This window comes from Esox lucius, chromosome 12, assembly GCF_011004845.1.
Source record: "Esox lucius isolate fEsoLuc1 chromosome 12, fEsoLuc1.pri, whole genome shotgun sequence".
NCBI lineage: Eukaryota > Metazoa > Chordata > Actinopteri > Esociformes > Esocidae > Esox > Esox lucius.
In genome coordinates, this window is record NC_047580.1 from 37,108,863 (window position 1) to 37,127,511 (window position 18,649).

The window sequence follows — 18,649 nt, forward strand, 5'->3', positions numbered from 1 at the left end:
GCCTACTGAGCCCCCTCCCACCTTCACCAGACAAGAAGCCTCAGCATACAACATTTTAACCCAGGACAAAAACCGCTCCCCACACCCAAAAGCAGACAACCCCCTAAATAAAATATATGTGATCCACCCTGTCAAACGCCTTTTCCTGGTCCAAAGAAACCAGTCCAAATGCCACCTTCGAAGACCCTGACAAATCCAACATATCCCTGATCAAAAACAGATTATCTGTGATAGTGCGACCTGGCACACAGTAAGTTTGGTCCACATGTACAACAGAGTCCTGTAGGGATTTAAGCCGATTGGCGAGGACCTTAGCAAGGACCTTATAGTCCACACAAAGCAAGGCTACAGGTTGCCAGTTCTTCAGGTTGCTCAAGTCCCCTTCCTTTGGGAGGAGAGTCAAAACTGCCCTACGGCAGCTCAATGGCAACTCCCCAACCCTGACACACTCATGTAAAACACAACATAAATCTCGACCAATGAGGCCCCAGAATGTCTTATAAAATTCAATTGCCAATCCATCCAGTCCTGGAGCACGGCCAGAGTTCATCTGGGTGACAGCTGCCTCCAGTTCACCCAATGTCAGAGGAACATCCATGTCACTCCAGTTCACCCAATGTCAGAGGAACATCCATGTCATTCCAGTTCACCCAATGTCAGAGGAACATCCATGTCATTCCAGTTCACCCAATGTCAGAGGAACATCCATGTCACTCCTCTGTGACTGGGACAGTGTGGGAAGGTCCGGAAGCAATTCTTGGGAACAAGCAGGATCACACATTTCAGCCCTAAATAAATCAGAATAAAACTCCACAGCTCGCTCCTACATCTCCCCCACAACAGAAGACACCAGACCATCAGCCATACGTAAACAGTTCATACACTTCCTTTCTCCACTCTGTTTTTCCAAGCCAAAAAAGAAGGAGCTGGGAGCATCCATCTCATTCAACATAGAAAACCTAGCTCTTACAAGTGCCCCCTTTGCTTTCAACTGAAAAAATTCACCCAGATCCCTACGCAATTCAGGCAGGTTCTGAACCAGCCCCCCACCGTTTTGCCCGAGCAACTCAGCCTCCGCCTCACTAAGGTACTGTTCAAGCTTCCCCAACACTCTCTTAGATTCAGCTGAGGAAAAAGACGTAAATTGTTGACAAAAAAGCAGAATCTGTGCCTTCCCAACATCCCACCAAGACTAAGAGACATCAATCATCCTTCCGCTGCACCCAACACCCCCAAAATTTAAGAAAACAAGAGCAAAAAGCAGCATCTTGTAAGAGCTTTACATTACATTTCCAATAGGACGCATGCCGGAGCCCCGGTGTAACAGAGAGCTGAGCCATGGTAATATGATGGTCAGAAAACCCAACTGGGAGTATGGAGGCTGACACCAGCCTATTGCTCTGGTGCCTGAACATATAAATACGATCCAGGCGAGAGGCACTAACCCTCCCACCGACTACCTTCACTCAGGTATACTGTCTGATAGTGCAGTTCCAATCCCCCCCTAATACCAGCACCTCAGCCTGATCTATCAGTGCCAGTTCTTTGCGTAAGCACCCAAAAAAGACACCCCGCTCCCGACCTGTACTAGGTGCATACACATTTATGAAAACAAACAGCACATTCTCAATCTCTGCCTTTACAACCAAGAACCTGCCTCCACGCACTTCCTTTGATGATGTAATATTGAAGCCCAGACCAAGGGAGAAAAATACTGCCACCCCTGCACTACTGTTCGTACCATGGCTCAGCCCCCCTGCACTACTGTTGGTACCATGGCTCAGCCCCCCTGCACTACTGTTGGTACCATGGCTCAGCCCCCCTGCACTACTGTTGGTACCATGGCTCAGCCCCCTTACACTACTGTTCATACCGTGGCTCAGCACCTGTGCCCCCTTCCACCAGAGCCCTCCCCCAACAGACCCCTCTTTCCCTGGTCTCTGGCACCATTTATATTAAGAGAGCCAACCCGCAGAGCCTCCATGAAAAAAGAGAGGAAAAGGAGCAAGAACAAACCCCAGTAGTGAGAACCAAAACACCAACATGTTGGAAGAAACCAAGCCATTTAAGCTGTATCACAAGGCACACCCTTTCGCACCGCAGTGACCCATTCCTTCAACCGGAAACATTTCTTAGGTGAGAGGACACCCAGGCCCTCAGTTCTCATAGCCTTTTGCACTGACCTCATAAATCTCACAGAGTCAGGAAAATGGGACTCCAGAACTACCTTCTTCTTACACTTAGTATCAGTCAAAAACTCAGACAGCTCCCTTACCGTGTAAGTAGGGCCTGCATCCTGACTGGCTGGTGGCACTGAACTTAGAGAGCAGTCAGAGAAGGACATCTCCTCACACTCCCCTTCACCTGATTCCCCTACCTCCTCTTCTCCCTGACCCAACACCGTACTGACCTGCACCCTTTTCTTACCCAGGCCCTGCTCCCCAATGCCAGGTGAAATACCCAGGGACGCCAACACCTCCTCCACCACACTTTTCTTCACACCCTTTTTCCTCCTTGGAGTGAACCGCTCCACAACACCACCAACTGGCTTGTGAAGGCCCCCCTCGCTCATACCCTCCACAAACACAGCATCCACCACCACACCACTCCCTTCATTCCCAACAATCCTCACTGGAGAATCTCCCACCACAACCTTCTCCACTGCAACAGCACTATCCATCGACACCACAACCTCTGTATCATCAACAACACCAACTAACACCGTGGGCTGCACACTATCACTCAACCCAGCCACACTCTCCCGGGCACCACGACCCCTCACGGTCTGCTGTCCCAAACTGGAGCTAGGACCGGCCACAACAGGGAGATCCCCCTCCCTACCTACTGGTTGGACACTCTGCCCGGCTGCTCACCCTTTCCTTGAGTTCTGTGCGGACACGCAAACTTCTTATGTCCCAGATCACCACATTCAAAACAACACAGACTGTCTGTACTAGCAAAACCTGCGTACACACCATCCCCGTGACAGATTAGGGTTAGGGTTAGGGTGCGGATCAATTACGCCACCACGGGGGAGGCCATGAACACCATGGTCCAATCGATGCGACGGTTGGAGGCGAGGATGCCGGCCGAGCAGGTGCCGGTAGTGATCAGCCCAGCAGAGGTGCCCTTGCCGGCATCACCACCGTCGCAGAGGAGGACCATCCAGCTGAGCCTTCCCCAGGGATTTGAGGGAGAGCATTGTTCCGGATTCCTCCTGCAGCTTGACCTCTACTTCGCCTCTCTCAACCCACACCTGGGGGTTAGGAAGAAGGTCTCGACCCTTGTCTCCTGCCTGAGAGGCAAGGCGTTGGATTGGGCCAACTCTGCATGGTCCGCAAATGAACCGGAGTTGGCTCACAACAAGGTGTTCGTTGGCCTTTTCCGGGCCGTTTTCGATCATCCACCCGATAGCAGGGAAGTCAGCGAGCGTCTCGTACACCTCAGGCAGGGGCCAAAGAGCGTGCACGCCTTTGCCCTGGAGTTCAGGACCCTGGCAGCGGGGTCGGGATGGAATGACAGGGCGCTTCTAGATCATTTCCGGTGCCACTTACAGCCTGACGTCCGTAGGGAGCTGGCATGCCGGGACACCATGTTGACGTTTGACCAGCTCGTCGACATGACGATCCGGATGGACAATTTACTAACCATGATCTACCCCCTCCGGGATTGAACGGAGGAAGCCTGACACCCCTTCACCGAGTCAGGTGAGTAGACCACACACACTGTCAGGGCTCTCTGCAAATCACATGATACCCTTGGTGACTTTCCCTGATTTCCTAGCTAATTCTCAGTGTAAGGCGCTCGTAGATTCAGGTGTGGCTGGGAATTATATGGACGGCGGTTACGCACAGAGGTTGCGCATTCCGCTGGTGCCACTTACCGCGCCTAGGTCCATTACGGGCTTGGACAGTAAACCTCTGGGTTCTAAATTGGTTACGAACATCACAGTGCCCCTCACTATGGTTACCCAACACTCCCATACAGAACAGATTGAGTTTCACATTATTTGTTCTCCTGCTTTTCCGGTGGTGTTGGGGCTACCGTGGTTATTGGGACACGATCCCACTATTTCTTGGTCACAGAGAGTGTTGACAGGGTGGTCTCAGGGGTGTCAGGAGAGGTGTCTAGGTGTTTCCGTTGATGCGACGTCGGTGGAAAGTCCAGACAATGTCTCCGCAGTGCGCATTCCTCCGGAATATGCCGATTTAGCTATTTTCTAAAACCATGGCTTGCATATTACCACCACATCGGTATGGGGATTGTGCGATAAACCTTAAGTTAGATGCTGTGCCGCCTTATTGTCATGTGTATCCCCTGTTGCAGGCAGAGACGGTGGTGATGGAGACCTATGTGGCTGAATCCCTGCGGCAGGGGCAGATCCGCCATTCCACCTTTCCCACCTCCTAGAGTTTATTTTTTGTGAGGAAGAAGGATGCGTCCATGCATTGACTACAGAGCGTTAAACAAACGTGGATGTGGATGCGGACATTCAGCGTGCAGTATGCAGAGATCCTGGGCCTCCTGGGTGTCCTGCGGATCGTCAGTACGTCCCGCTGGATGTTCGTGACCGTCTCATTTACTGGACCCACATGTCCCCTTCCACGAGTCACCCGGGCATAGACCGTACTGTGCGCTGCCTTACCGACAAGTACTGGTGGCCTGGTCTGGCCAAGGATGTGAGGGTGTATGTGTCCTCCTGTTCGGTGTGCGCTCAGAGTAAGGCACCTAGACACCTTCTGGCAGGTTGGTTACTCCCTTTGCCCATTCCACAACGACCGTGGTCTCACTTGTCCATTTTTTTAATGATCTTCCCCTCTCACTAGGCAATACCACGATCCTGGTTGTTGTGGAACGGTTTTCAAAGGCCTGCCAATTCCTCCCTCTCCCCGGTCTCCCGACGGCTCTGCAGACCGCGGAGGCACTGTTTACTCATGTCTTCCGGCACAGTTGAAGTGTACCTATGATAAAAATGACAGACCTCTACATGCTTTGTAAGTAGGAAAACCTGCAAAATCGGCAGTGTATGAAATACTTGTTCTCCCCACTGTATGTACATATATATATAGCTCTGGAAAAAAAATAATGTAACCCTTCTGTTCCTCACTCAAAAGCTTTCTTTTTCGACTTTTTTGGAAAGTAAAGAAAAGGTGCAGTGGTCTCTTAATTGTTTTCGGGGCGGTATATATTTACCCTGTTTACTTTGATAATATATATTTTCTTTATTATCATTCATTTATTATTATTATAATATGTATCATTACAGTGGTTGTTGTTATTCTATTCGTGATTGTTGTATTGCTTTGGCAACACTTGAACATTTTCTTGTCATGCCAATAAAGCTTTGGAAATTGGAGAGATTGAGGGAGAGAGGGATAGAGAGGGAGGGGAAGAGAGAGGGAGAGATGGGGGTAGAGATAGAGGGAGAGACAGATAGATAGAGGTAGAGGGAGAGATAGAGGGAGAGATAGAGAGGCGGGAGATGGAGGGAGAGAGAGGGAAAGCATTAGTACACTTATCTTCTCTCCATTATGAACATAAAACAGTTAGACAACTTCCTCCTCCTCCATGCTCTCCACCATTAGTCAACAGCTCTGGCTGATCAATATCTCTTTACTGTGTTGTTGTTGTGTGCACGTGTGTGTGTGCGTGGTTGAGACAAAATAATGAAAGTATATGCACTCACTACCGTGGATAAGAGCTGAATTACTTAAATGAAAACAACTTAGTGTCTTTGTGTGTCTGTGCACGTGTGTGTGCGTATGTGTGCATGCATTCAAGTAGTGTTTGTGCGTGTAAAGGTCATTTTGAATAGAGCAGAGGGCTGTTTTCCCTGACATTCCACATAGAACCCTCTGGATGTTTATAGCAACACTCCACATAGAACCCTCTGGATGTTTATAGCAACACTCCTCATAGAACCCTATGGATGTTTATAGCAAAACTCCACATAGAACCCCCTGGATGTTTGTAGCAACAATCAATCAATCAATCAAAATGTATTTATAAAGCACTTTTTACAACAGCAGTTGTCACAAAGTGCTTTACAGAGACACTCCTCATAGAACCCTCTGGATGTTTATAGCAACACTCCACATAGAACCCCCTGGATGTTTATAGCAACACTTCACATAGAACCCTCTGGATGTTTAAAGCAACACTCCACATAGAACCCTCTGGATGTTTATAGCAACTCTCCACATAGAACCCTCTGGATGTTTATTGCAACACTCCTCATAGAACCCTCTGGATGTTTATTGCAACACTCCTCATAGAACCCTCTGGATGTTTATAGCAACACTCCTCATAGAACCCTCTGGATGTTTATAGCAACACTCCACATAGAACCCTCTGGATGTTTATAGCAACACTCCACATAGAACCCTCTGGATGTTTATAGCAACACTCCACATAGAACCCTCTGGATGTTTATAGCAACACTCCTCATAGAACCCTCTGGATGTTTATAGCAACACTCCACATAGAACCCTCTGGATGTTTATAGCAACACTCCACATAGAACCCTCTGGATGTTTATAGCAACACTCCACATTGAACCCTCTGGATGTTTATAGCAACACTCCACATACAACCTTCTGGATGTTTACACCAACACTCCAGAAAGAACCTTCTGGATGTTTATAGCAACACTCCACATAAAACCCTCTGGATGTTTACACCAATATTCCAGACAGAACCTTCTGGATGTTTACACCAACACTCTATACATTTTAAATAATGAGAGAAGCTGGCACTTCCCCCACACTACCTGTATTGCCTTTATAGTCAGTGATGGTTCTCAGACCACTCCACATGTTCCTGGTATTGGAGCCCTGGTAGAAAGATTGTACTTTGACTCTGTACTGAATTTTTGCAGTTTTGCAGTCAATCTTTTACAGAGGCAATGACTGCTTGAAGTCTGGAAACACATGGACATCACCAAATGCTAGGTTCAGTACCATTGGAAGCCATGCATGCCCATGCCATCACACTGCCTCCACCATGTTTTACAGATGATGTGGTATGCTTTGGATCATGAGCTGTTCCATGCCTTCTTCATAATTTTCCTTCACATTCTGGTACAGGTTGACCTTATGTTCATCTGTCCAAAGAATGCTGTTTCAGAACTGGCCTGGCTTTTTTAGATGTTTTTTGACAAAATCTGGCCTTTTTATTCTTGAGGCTTATGAATGGTTTGCACCTTGTGGTGAACCCTCTGTATATGCTCTTTTGAAGTCTTCTCTTTATGGTAGACTTGGATAATGATATGTCTACCTCCTGGAGAGTGGTCTTCACTTGGCTGGATGTTGTGAAGGGATCCTACGATCAGCCACCACTGTTGTCTTACCCACCAATTAAAGCTGAGTGACTGCATTTTTAGTCCGTATTCATTATTTAACTGTATCTTGAATATATTTTGTTAAACTACCAAAATAACAAAACTTATGTCAATGTCCAATTATTTATTTAATGTGTTAAAGTGAAAAACGCAGAGGGACATGTTAATTGTCTTTTTATTGATCAGCTTTACATGGTTTTGGTACATCAAATATCTGTTCTCAAAATTATTTGGATTTTATTTTAAATAGAAAATATTTTTACCTTAAATAAAAATTATACATTTTATGATTTATACATTTTATGATTCGTTATCATTTTGTGTCTTTTTTTTTTATTAACCCCCTCTTTGATTTCTGCAGTAGGGCTTCTGTGAGTTGATTGATCTCTGCAGTAGGGATGCTGTGAGTTGATTGATCTCTGCAGTAGGGATGCTGTGAGTTGATTACTCTTTCCTACCTAGTTTTCCATTATTTCACCTACATAGATTCCCATAAACACTTGATAATTGCCTGGGTGACATTATTTCAACACATCTACTTGCTATGTCATTCAGAAACATAATGCTCATTTCATAAAAGTAGAATTTCTTTTATAAGAACATATTAAATTTGAGACTTTTTTTTGTAGCATCTGTTTTGCCCATTCTGAAATAACACTGATAGCTTAGTACTGCTTCATTTAGAAAAAGTAATACTTCAGACAGGGATTTTAATATAATTTCAGTATTATTGAGACTTTACTCTGTGAGATATTCAAAAACAATGTTATTGGATCCCCTCAATGAAAAAGTATTAACGTGACTGCATCGACTTCCTGCTTGTCGATTAACCAAGGGTTCCCAAGGAGAGCGGTGCAACTGGCCAGCCCAGTTCAGTATTGGGGGTTATTAATGCAATATGGGTGCCCTGCTACGTTTCCCTCTTGCAACTCAGCTACATGACCTCAGTTGGTGAGTGATCAGTCGTCCTACCCAGCTACATGACCTCAGTTGGCGAGTGATCAGTCGTCCTACCCAGCTACATGACCTCAGTTGGTGAGTGATCAGTCGTCCTACCCAGCTAGATGACCTCAGTTGGTGAGTGATCAGTCATGCTACCCAGCTACATCACCTCAGTTGATGAGTGATCAGTCGTCCTACCCATCTACATGACCTCAGTTGGTGAGTGATCAGTCGTCCTACCCAGCTACATGACCTCAGTTGGTGAGTGATCAGTCGTCCTACCCAGCTATATGACCTCAGTTTGTGAGTGATCAGTCGTCCTACCCAGCTACATGACCTCAGTTGGTGAGTGATCAGTCGTCCTACCCAGCTACATGACCTCAGTTGGTGAGTGATCAGTCGTCCTACTCAGCTACATGACCTCAGTTGGTGAGTGATCAACAGTTCTTGGACATTCTTTTAGGGTCTTGGGTGGACGTAGGGCAAATGGCATAGGGGATTTTTCTGGGAGATGTTGGCTATACCATCTTGGTCGGAGTAGGCAAAGTTTATTGAAACACAGACTGACCCACATACAAACATTTACACCATGCGCTCAAACAGACACAGAGTCCAGTCTGTCCACAGAATACAACGCAACCCCATGTCTGGACGGAGTGTAAAAATAACGCACACACGCCAACACACTTAAACACACACACTAGCACGGTTTTCTAGTTGGAAAAAGGAAATAGATGGGGGAGAGGAAATCCTGTGTCATTGTCAAGAGATCTGTTACATATGTTCTATATTTATATCCATTTTAAATATGTATTTAATGTACTACTAGCAGTCAGATATGTGGTTGAACTGGGTCCTTCACACATTGAAGAGTTCCAGAATATAAACAGCCATGACACACAGAGAACTGCAGAAAACAGAGTCCAGAATGACTCACTATCTGCAGAGTGGACCTGATCTCATACCATCACAATGTCACTCACAGACGCATTGAGTCACATTTCCCCTTTATTCATCACTCAACCTTGTAGTGGCTCCCTGTCTCTCTTATTGTAAGGGACATTTCCTGGTTGAAGGGCTGTGTGCATCCTTGTAGTGGCTCCCAGTCTCTGTTATAGTGAGAGAAATTTCCTGGTGGAAGGGCTCTGTGAGTCCTTGTAGTGGCTTCCTGTCTCTGTTATAATAAGGGACATTTCCGGGTGCAAGGGCTGTGTGCGTCCTTGTAGTGGCTCCCTGTCTCTGTTATAGTGAGGGACACTTGAAGGGCGGTGGGGGTTACTGTATAGCAGAAAGTTACTTGTGAACACTGATTCTCTTTCATTGATTCCAAGTAGATTAGTGGACTATAATCATCATCCACTAAAGTCACTACTTTCCGGAACCACCCAAATAAAGCTCAGCATTAAAGCACTAAGCTGTATTAAATAGCACCAGCCACAGATGTCCTGATCACAAAAAACTGATTTTCTCAAATATGAAAGGTTTTAAAATGGTATAGCACACACACTTACATACACACATACACAGACACACTCTGAACACAGGTTGCATGTGTTGTGTAGTGTGAGGTCAGTAACACAGGTTGCATGTGTTGTGTAGTGTGAGGTTAGTAACACAGGTTGCATGTGTTGTGTAGTGTGAGGTCAGTAACACAGGTTGCATGTGTTGTGTAGTGTGAGGTCAGTAACACAGGTTGCATGTGTTGTGTAGTGTGAGGTCAGTAACACAGGTTGCATGTGTTGTGTAGTGTGAGGTTAGTAACACAGGTTGCATGTGTTGTGTAGTGTGAGGTCAGTAACACAGGTTGCATGTGTTGTGTAGTGTGAGGTCAGTAACACAGGTTGCATGTGTTGTGTAGTGTGAGGTCAGTAACACAGGTTGCATGTGTTGTGTAGTGTGAGGTCAGTAACACAGGTTGCATGTGTTGTGTAGTGTGAGGTCAGTAACACAGGTTGCATGTGTTGTGTAGTGTGAGGTCAGTAACACAGGTTGCATGTTTTGTGTAGTGTGAGGTTAGTAACACAGTAACACAGTGATATCACTGTACAGACTACTAGTGACATCACTGTATAGACCACTTGTGATATCATTGTATAGACTACTAGTGATATCACCGTATAGGCATCTAATGATGTCACTGTACAGACTACAAGTTATATCACTGTATAGACTACTAGTTATATCACTGTATAGACTACTAATGATATCACCGTATAGGCATCTAATGATATCACTGTATTGACTACTAGTTATATCACTGTATAGACTACTAGTTATATCACTGTATAGACTACTAGTTATATCACCGTATAGGCATCTAATGATATCACTGTATGGACTACTAATGATATCACCGTATAGGCATCTAATGATATCACTGTATAGACTACTAGTTATATCACCGTATAGGCATCTAATGAGATCACTGTATAGACTACTAGTTATATCACTGTATAGACTACTAGTTATATCACCGTATAGGCATCTAATGATATCACTGTATAGACTACTAGTGATATCACTGTATAGGCATCTAATGATATCACTGTATAGACTACAAGTTATATCACTGTATAGACTACTAGTGATATCACTGTATACGCATCTAATGATATCACTGTATAGACTACAAGTTATATCACTGTATAGACTACTAGTTATATAAGTGACTAGCTGAGTATCTGGAGCATCAGCAATTGTGGGTTTGATTACAGGCTCAAAATGGCCAGAAACAAAGAATTGAAAGGCAACTCCATGCGAGAAATGACCAATTATTTTGCTCCTGCATCACTGGGTCAGAGCAGCTTCAAGTGCTGATAGGGTTGATATCACTCCCCTTCTCTTCTTTTCCTCTTCTATCTATTGTTCTTCCTTTCTTCACCCTCCACTGTGGTCATGTACAGTATATGTAAAACATTGGTGGGGCACAAACCATTTTAAAATATAGGATACATACCAGTAAAGCTACAAAACTCCTTCTTGCTACTGATGTGTTAATTTAACACATCAACAAACAGCGTGGCTCCACAAAACACTTAACGACAGAGCAACTTGCTTCTACTAGGTGTTGTAGTACACATACTGGAGAGAGAGATACCTTCTTATATTATTGCTCTCCTTCTCTCTCACACACATGTAAAATTACCAGTCACATTTACAAACCTAAATTAGGAATGCAACCAAGCTCAGAACCAATGTGCCTACAGGGCCATACGCAAACATCAATGAGCTCAACACCACTGAAGGCCACAACGAAGCGGAAAGACAACTATTTAGGGATACAGATCCATTCTATGACAACAACATTAATGGATAAGCATGGACACACACTCGTCACCATCTATATCAATCGATCCAGCTCAAAAATATGGCCAATGCACGGACCAGCACCACAAAGGCAGGATGATAAAATATGCTTTCACTCACCAAGGCTGAGGGCTCACTTGAAGAGAAAGGTGGCACGGCGTTTCTTCCTCTGGGCAAACTTTCCGATGACTTTGGGAATGTAGCTGCTGAATAAGCTGGCTTTCGATGGACAACATGGCCAGTGCATTGAGTCGCGGCTGTCCCTCGAGCAGAAAGAAGTAGTGGTAGTGAAGGTTTTTACCTTCTTCTGGTTAAACCTTCACTCTCTGACTCGGATGTCGTCATTGGTGTTGTTATGATAATTTTCAGCAGAGTGACGGTCTCAGCAAAAGCCTCCTCTAGGTTGTTCTTATGGATGGATCTTAACAGAGGCAAGGCCATCTTACCAGTGTGAAGCTCAGTGTGGCGGTACAGAGTGGTCAGCTCAGACTTCAACTTTTCCTTGTTTCCTAGAGGCCATAGTTTCACCACACAGTCAACTCCAGATGTAGGGAATGACAGGACAAATTGTGGGAAGAGCGAGTTGCTCCACCTGGGAGATGACTGTGGCGCATGCCTCCTTCATCATGTGTTGGTTACTCGTCAGCCTGGCTCGTCTGTTCCATCATTGAATGATGGCAGCCCATTCATCAGTTTGCTTCCGCAGATTCTGGAGGTTCTCCTTGAAACGGGTGAGCGCACTGCTAATCCCAGATGAATCAATGCTCCAGTTCTGCAGAGTGTTGTATAAAACATAAACTTCTGGCATAAGGAAGAAAAAATTTCCAGCAGCTGGAGAAAAGCTTGGTCCTGGAGTTTTTTTGACAGGCCGTATGCCTTACTTATGGTGGCTTCATCCCATCCTGGTTGTGTGCATATGTCCTCCATATACAGGAGCAGCGCAGCGTGGCTTTCCCAAACTGCATAGACAGTTCTACTTTTAAAGTTCCATCATACAGCGGGTGGCCTTGGAATGGTCTCTGTGTTGCCTCGGCAAATGCCGTAACACGTTTTGAAGCCCCAGAGAAAATAAAAAGCAGTTAAATCTGCAAAAAACACATTCAGGATGCTTATCCTTGCTGAACAAAGTTGTTGCAAGATCAGGTTCAGCTGGTGAGCATAGCAGTGAACAAACTGGGCATGGGGGTATGTTTCTTTCATTAGCGTCTGTACCCCTCAGACTTTTCCACTAATTACAGCTGCACCATCATAAGTCTGAGCGATCATTTCTCCCAGCTTCAGTGGTTCCAGCACACACTTGATGCTATTAGAGAGGCAGAGTCCAGTTTTTTCTTTGACTTCCACAAACTCCAAAAACCTCTCTGTCACTATATTGTCAGGCAACATGTATCGCAACACAACCAGCATTTGTGATTTACTGGAGACATCAGTTGTTTCATCTGCCTGTATGGAAACAAATTATGTCTTGTCCTCTTGCTTGGCTATCTCCTCCCTTTATACTTAATACATACAGGCAGTTCGTTTTGTACAGTTCTAGATGCCCCTTTGAAGACAGGCTGAGCATCATAGTGCCTCTGAAGACTTGAATCACCCTCACACATAGTCTCGAAAATGAATCAGAATATTCCAGGATTCAGGGAGTCCACCGACTCGTCGGTTCACATTTTCCACATGTTATGATCGAACTGAGAACGTACCGGTTTTCCTCCACATGTTTTTATGCTGGTCAATGGAGCGCCTGTATGTACTGTCAACTTGGGCTGCGACATTTACCCTTCCAAGTAAGCCAAATTTCACAGCATTGTCCAGATGTCTCCCGCTGTTCTCATGTTGTGCAATCCTCTCAGAAAGATGTTTCAAATCTTTGTAACCCATCCTCAACCAAGTACCATCTCCACCAAATAGCAGACATGGAAACAGAAGAGTGCCTTCTTTTGTATGCTAACCGTTAGCCACTTTTTCTTCAAAAACCACTCCACGTTTAACCCGCGGTTACTTTTACCAGAAAGATCCCAGTTACATTTACCATCAATATCCCGTGGCTGATTGGCACCAAGTCGCTTTACTTCAAGTTTCTCCTCCAAATTAAGGGTTTCAAACTGGTGCTCGAGTATGGGTTACGGTTAGGGTTAGGGTCTCAAGTAATCTGGCTTTTGTGAAGCTAACAAGCTAGCCTCCTCGCTCTTCTTGCCGATTAATGTTGGCACCAGACCAACAGAAAGCCAATCAGGTCTGAAATACGGGTAACGCTGTAATGGGACTACCGGCTGTCAGCCACACTTGGCATCAAATTCATGTGATCTACATTGAGCATTCGTATTAATTAACATTCTGAGCATGCGTATTAATATTTTCACCCTACAAGGTACATTGCATTGTGAGAGAGGGGCTAGCCCCACATTCATGCTAAGCCTACGACCTACTGGGGCTGTGCCCCACCTGCCCCTAATGACCAGTCGCCCCATGTCATGTAATCCCCATCCTGATGATCTAAGCACTCTTCCTAGTGCTTAGATACAAATATAGAAAACTTTTGTTTAGTGGGAAGAGGTTTGTCTATAATCGCTTCCTTAATGGTTTTGAATGTAATGCATGTTGGTGTTCTGAAATGTTTGTCCATTTCTACTCTATTTTCCTTTCCACCACAACAGCATCGTGACATGTATTTATAAAGGTTATAAGGTTTGGCAAAACCTCAAGGGCTCTGCTGGCTACCTCAATGTTTTCTATCCACCGATGAACACAAAATATCTTTGGGAAAAGTGAGCAACCTGTAATTGTCATAAAATGCTCCCTTCTTGTGGGGATGTCATATCCCAGTCATTTCAAAGTCCATTGTGGACATTGTGCAAGGAACCAATATCAATTAGCTTTTTATCAGTGGCTTCTGTAATGACATGAGATGTGAATTCCCTGTAAAACTTGTGGTTAACATTTGGTCCATCCATAGACATTTGGAGAAGGTTAGACATGTTTGCCTGTCAACTTTGTGAAGTGAGAAAGACACCTCAGTTGTGCCAAGTCCCATGAAAGATGAGTCCAAATTGTATGGTCACTTTGTGGATTGTAGGGTTACCTAACATGAACTTGTTTATTAAGTGATTTGTCAAAAATCTGCACATACCCATTTTTCTTTGATTACTTGTCTAGGAGGCGGTGCAAGACCATCATTAATCATGTGTGCGGTGTTCAACCCACAGGCATATGATTTGGCAATAACCCTAACCCAATTGCACAGACAGGAATCATCAAAGGGAAGAGTGTATTGTTGTCCTCTAAACCTTTGCAGGAGTGGTGGGAGACTCCACTTTTCACTGCCCACAGGATCTCTGCACGCCATGAATCGTTGTTCTGGACCCATGAAGAGCGATTTGTAGAAGACGCTGGTTGAGGAACTACAAGCAAGAAAAAATATATATAAGGGTACAAAATGAGTGAGGTAGCGGGATTAAGCAAGAAACCCAATACTTATCACTTCCATACGGAATGGGAGGATGATTTCTTTTCCACAATGTCATATTCGAAGTGATTTGTCTGATCTGCCAAGCTACCATTGGTATTCCGAAAAAGGGAAATGTGGAGCGGCACTGTCACGGTGTGGGTGTAGTGGAGTGCGTCGAAAAAAGGCGAGCCAAATGCAGGGAGGCAATGAACGTTTCTTGTATTGAACACAGTGAAATGACACGCAAAAGAAAAGCGCACAAGCGCAAAACAAGCGTGCATCCGTATACTCCAGTACAGTCAAAGGACATAGAACAATACCACACAAAGACACCCAGAAACACAGGAACTTATATATGCAATCTAATGAGGGAACGCACCTCTGATCGCTGGAGGGGACCTGCCACCACCGGCCTGAGGAGAGACACATGGAACGAGGCATTAATCCTGTAATCAGGGGGAAGTTGTAACTTATAGGTTACCTCGTTCACTCTCCTCAGGACTTTGAACGGCCCCACAAACCACGGGCCCAGCTTCAGGCAGGGCAGGCGGACAGGGAGGTTCCGGGTTGAGAGCCAGACCCGGTCGCCCACCGCCGGAGCCCCGGTCTCGGGCTGGCTGCCAGGGTGCCAAGACCGGCTGGTACCCTAGGACACACTGGAGGGGTCAAAGAAGTGGAGGAGTGGCGGAGCAAATTCTGGGCATACTCTGCCCAGGGCAGGAACTCCGACCACTCCCTCGGCCGGTCCTGGCAATAGGACCGCAGGAATAGAGCCTCCTTGGTCTGCAGAGCCGTCAGGAGACCGGGGAGGGGAAGGAAGCGGCAGGCCTTTGAAAACCGGTCCACAACAACCAGGATCATGGTGTTGCCTAGTGAGGGGGGTAGATCGGTTAAAAAATCAGGTGAGACCATGGTCGTTGTGGAACGGGCAAAGGATGTAACTTACCTGCCGGATGGTGTCGAGGTGCCTTACACTGAGCGCACACCGAACAGGAGGACATGTACGCCCTCACATCCTTGGCCAGACCAGGCCACCAGTACGGTAAGGCAGGGCACAGTACGGTCTATGCCCGGGTGACCTGTGGAAGGGGACGTGTGGGCCCCGTAGATGAGACGGTCACGGACATCCAGCGGGATGTACTGACGATCCGCAGGACACCCAGGAGGCCCAGGATCACCGCGCAACACCCGCTGAATGTCCGTGTCCACGCCCCACAGACCCGGCGCCACAATGCATGAGGCGGGTAGAATCAGTGTCTCATCTACTCGCCTCACACCCGCGTCGCACAACAGAGACAGTGCGTCTGCCTTGTCGTTTTTCGTCCAGACTACAAACGGGTGTCTCGCTCCTTCGAGCCAAAGTCTCCAAACAGTCAAGGCGCTAAACACAACCAACAGCTCTCTATCACCGACACCATAGTTGCGCTCTGCCTCACTGAGCTTCCACGAGTAAAAAGCGCTGGGGCGACGCTTAGGAGGGATACCTGATAGTTGGCCACGTAGGTCTCCATCGCTGCCGTTTCAGCCTGCGACAGTGGATACACATGACAATAAGGCGGCACAGCGTATCGCCTTTGATTTACAGCACAATCCCCGGGCTGATGTGGTGGCAACCGACTAGCCATAAAAAGACCAGCACTAAATCAGCATATTCCAGGGGAATGCACACTGCGGAGACACTGTCTGGACTTTCCACCAAGGTCGCACCAACGGAGACACCTAGACACCTCTCCTGACACCCCTGAGACCACCCTGTCAACACTCTCTGCGACCAGGAAATAGTCGGGTTGTGTCCTGACAACCAGAGAAGACCCACCACCACAGGGAAAGCAGGTGAATGGATAACATGGAATTCAGTTTGTTCAGTATGGGTGTGCTGTACAGTCATAGTGATGGGCACCGTGACGTGCTCAACGAGACCAGTGCCTAGTGGTTTGCTGTCTTAGCCCGTAATGGACCTAGGTTGAGACAATGGCACCAGCGGAATGCACAGTCTCTGTGCGTAACCGCTGTCCATAAAATTCCCAGCTGCGCCTGAGTCTACGAGCGCCTTACACTGGTAGTTAGCAGGAAAATCAGGGAAGGCCACCAAAAGTGTCATGTGCTTCGCAGAGAGACCTGACAGTGTGTGTGGTCTACTCACCTGACTCAGTGTAGGGGTGTCAGGCTTCCTCCGCTCAGCCCTTTCTCACTGGAAACAATAGGAGGCAGAGTGTCCCTTCCTCCCACAAAAGGAACACTCCCTAGACCGCACGTGCGGCGCCTCCCACTTCCATGGGTGCAGGTCTGGCAACGGGGTGTGCCAGAGGGGGCTGATCATTCCCGGTGCGTCCGCGGGTGGCTAGCAGGTTGTCTAGCCGGATCGCCATGTCGACAAGCTGGTCAAATGTCAACATGGCGTCCCGGCATGCCAGCTCCCTACGGACGTCAGGCTGTAAGTGGCACCGGAAATGATCAATAAGTGCCCTGTCGTTCCAGCCCGACCCCGCCGCCAGGGTCCTGAACTCCAGGGCGAAGGCCTGCACGCTCCTCGTCCCCTGCCTGAGGTGCACGAGACGCTCGCCAACCAGTGCTACACACTGATGGGAGATGGCTTAGTAGGGGTAAACTCCTGCAGAGATTTTGAGAGCTCTGTCTGGAGATAAGGGATTTTCTTTTTGTTGTTAAACATACAGAATACACCCAACTCAAAAATGATCAGTGGCTGCTGGGCTTGGCATTTTTAACCGATCTGACCAACATGTTAAATGAACAAAACCGTGGTCAATATGATCAGCTCAGTTAATGCCTTTAAATGGAAAATGCTACTTCTGTCCTCAAAGCTGCAACGCCATGATTTTGGGAACTTCCCAAAACCTTGCTTCAGAGCTGGAGACACAGTGGAAGGCTTGTGCGCAATTTAACACTGAGTTTGACAGACGCTTTCAAGCCTCTTTGCTTTACTGGAGCCAGTCGCTACATTCATGTGCTATCCATTTAGTGACAATGTTGAGGTTGATTCACACGCATCGAAAATTGCAATGCTGTTTTACCTGAACTTGTCTGAAATGGAGGATGAGGTTTTGAAACTACAGACTGACATTCAGCTGATGTCCAGGGCTCATGGACAGTTTTGGAACTTACTCACAGGGGAAAGGGTTAACCCTAACACTAACCCTAACCTCAACCCACCAACGTGCTCACCTTGCAACCAGACAGGGAAACAGAAAAGCGGTAAAAGTGGTAAAAAGAAAAAGTAGCCTACTGTAAATGTTTTCATAATTTATAATCGATTTGGAATTAGAAACATTTGCTTCACTTATTTTAATGTAAGTACTTTTTGAGTACCAACATGAGAAAATGTCAGACTTTCAAGGAATTCCGGTACTTACATTTCAGAGTGCCAAATTCAGGCACTTTAAGCACCTTGTATGAACCCTGGTGTGTGTGTGTTTTTATGTATGTGTGTGAAATGTATACCAAAAATAACTATCCACCTGAATGTACTAACTATAATAATTCTGTATTGGACCCCTTGCTTGATGACTAAAAATAAATGTTTGTCGTGTGAGTGTACAGTGCCTTCAGAAAGTAATCAGACACCAACGCCATCATTGCCAATACCATGCCTACGGTGAAGC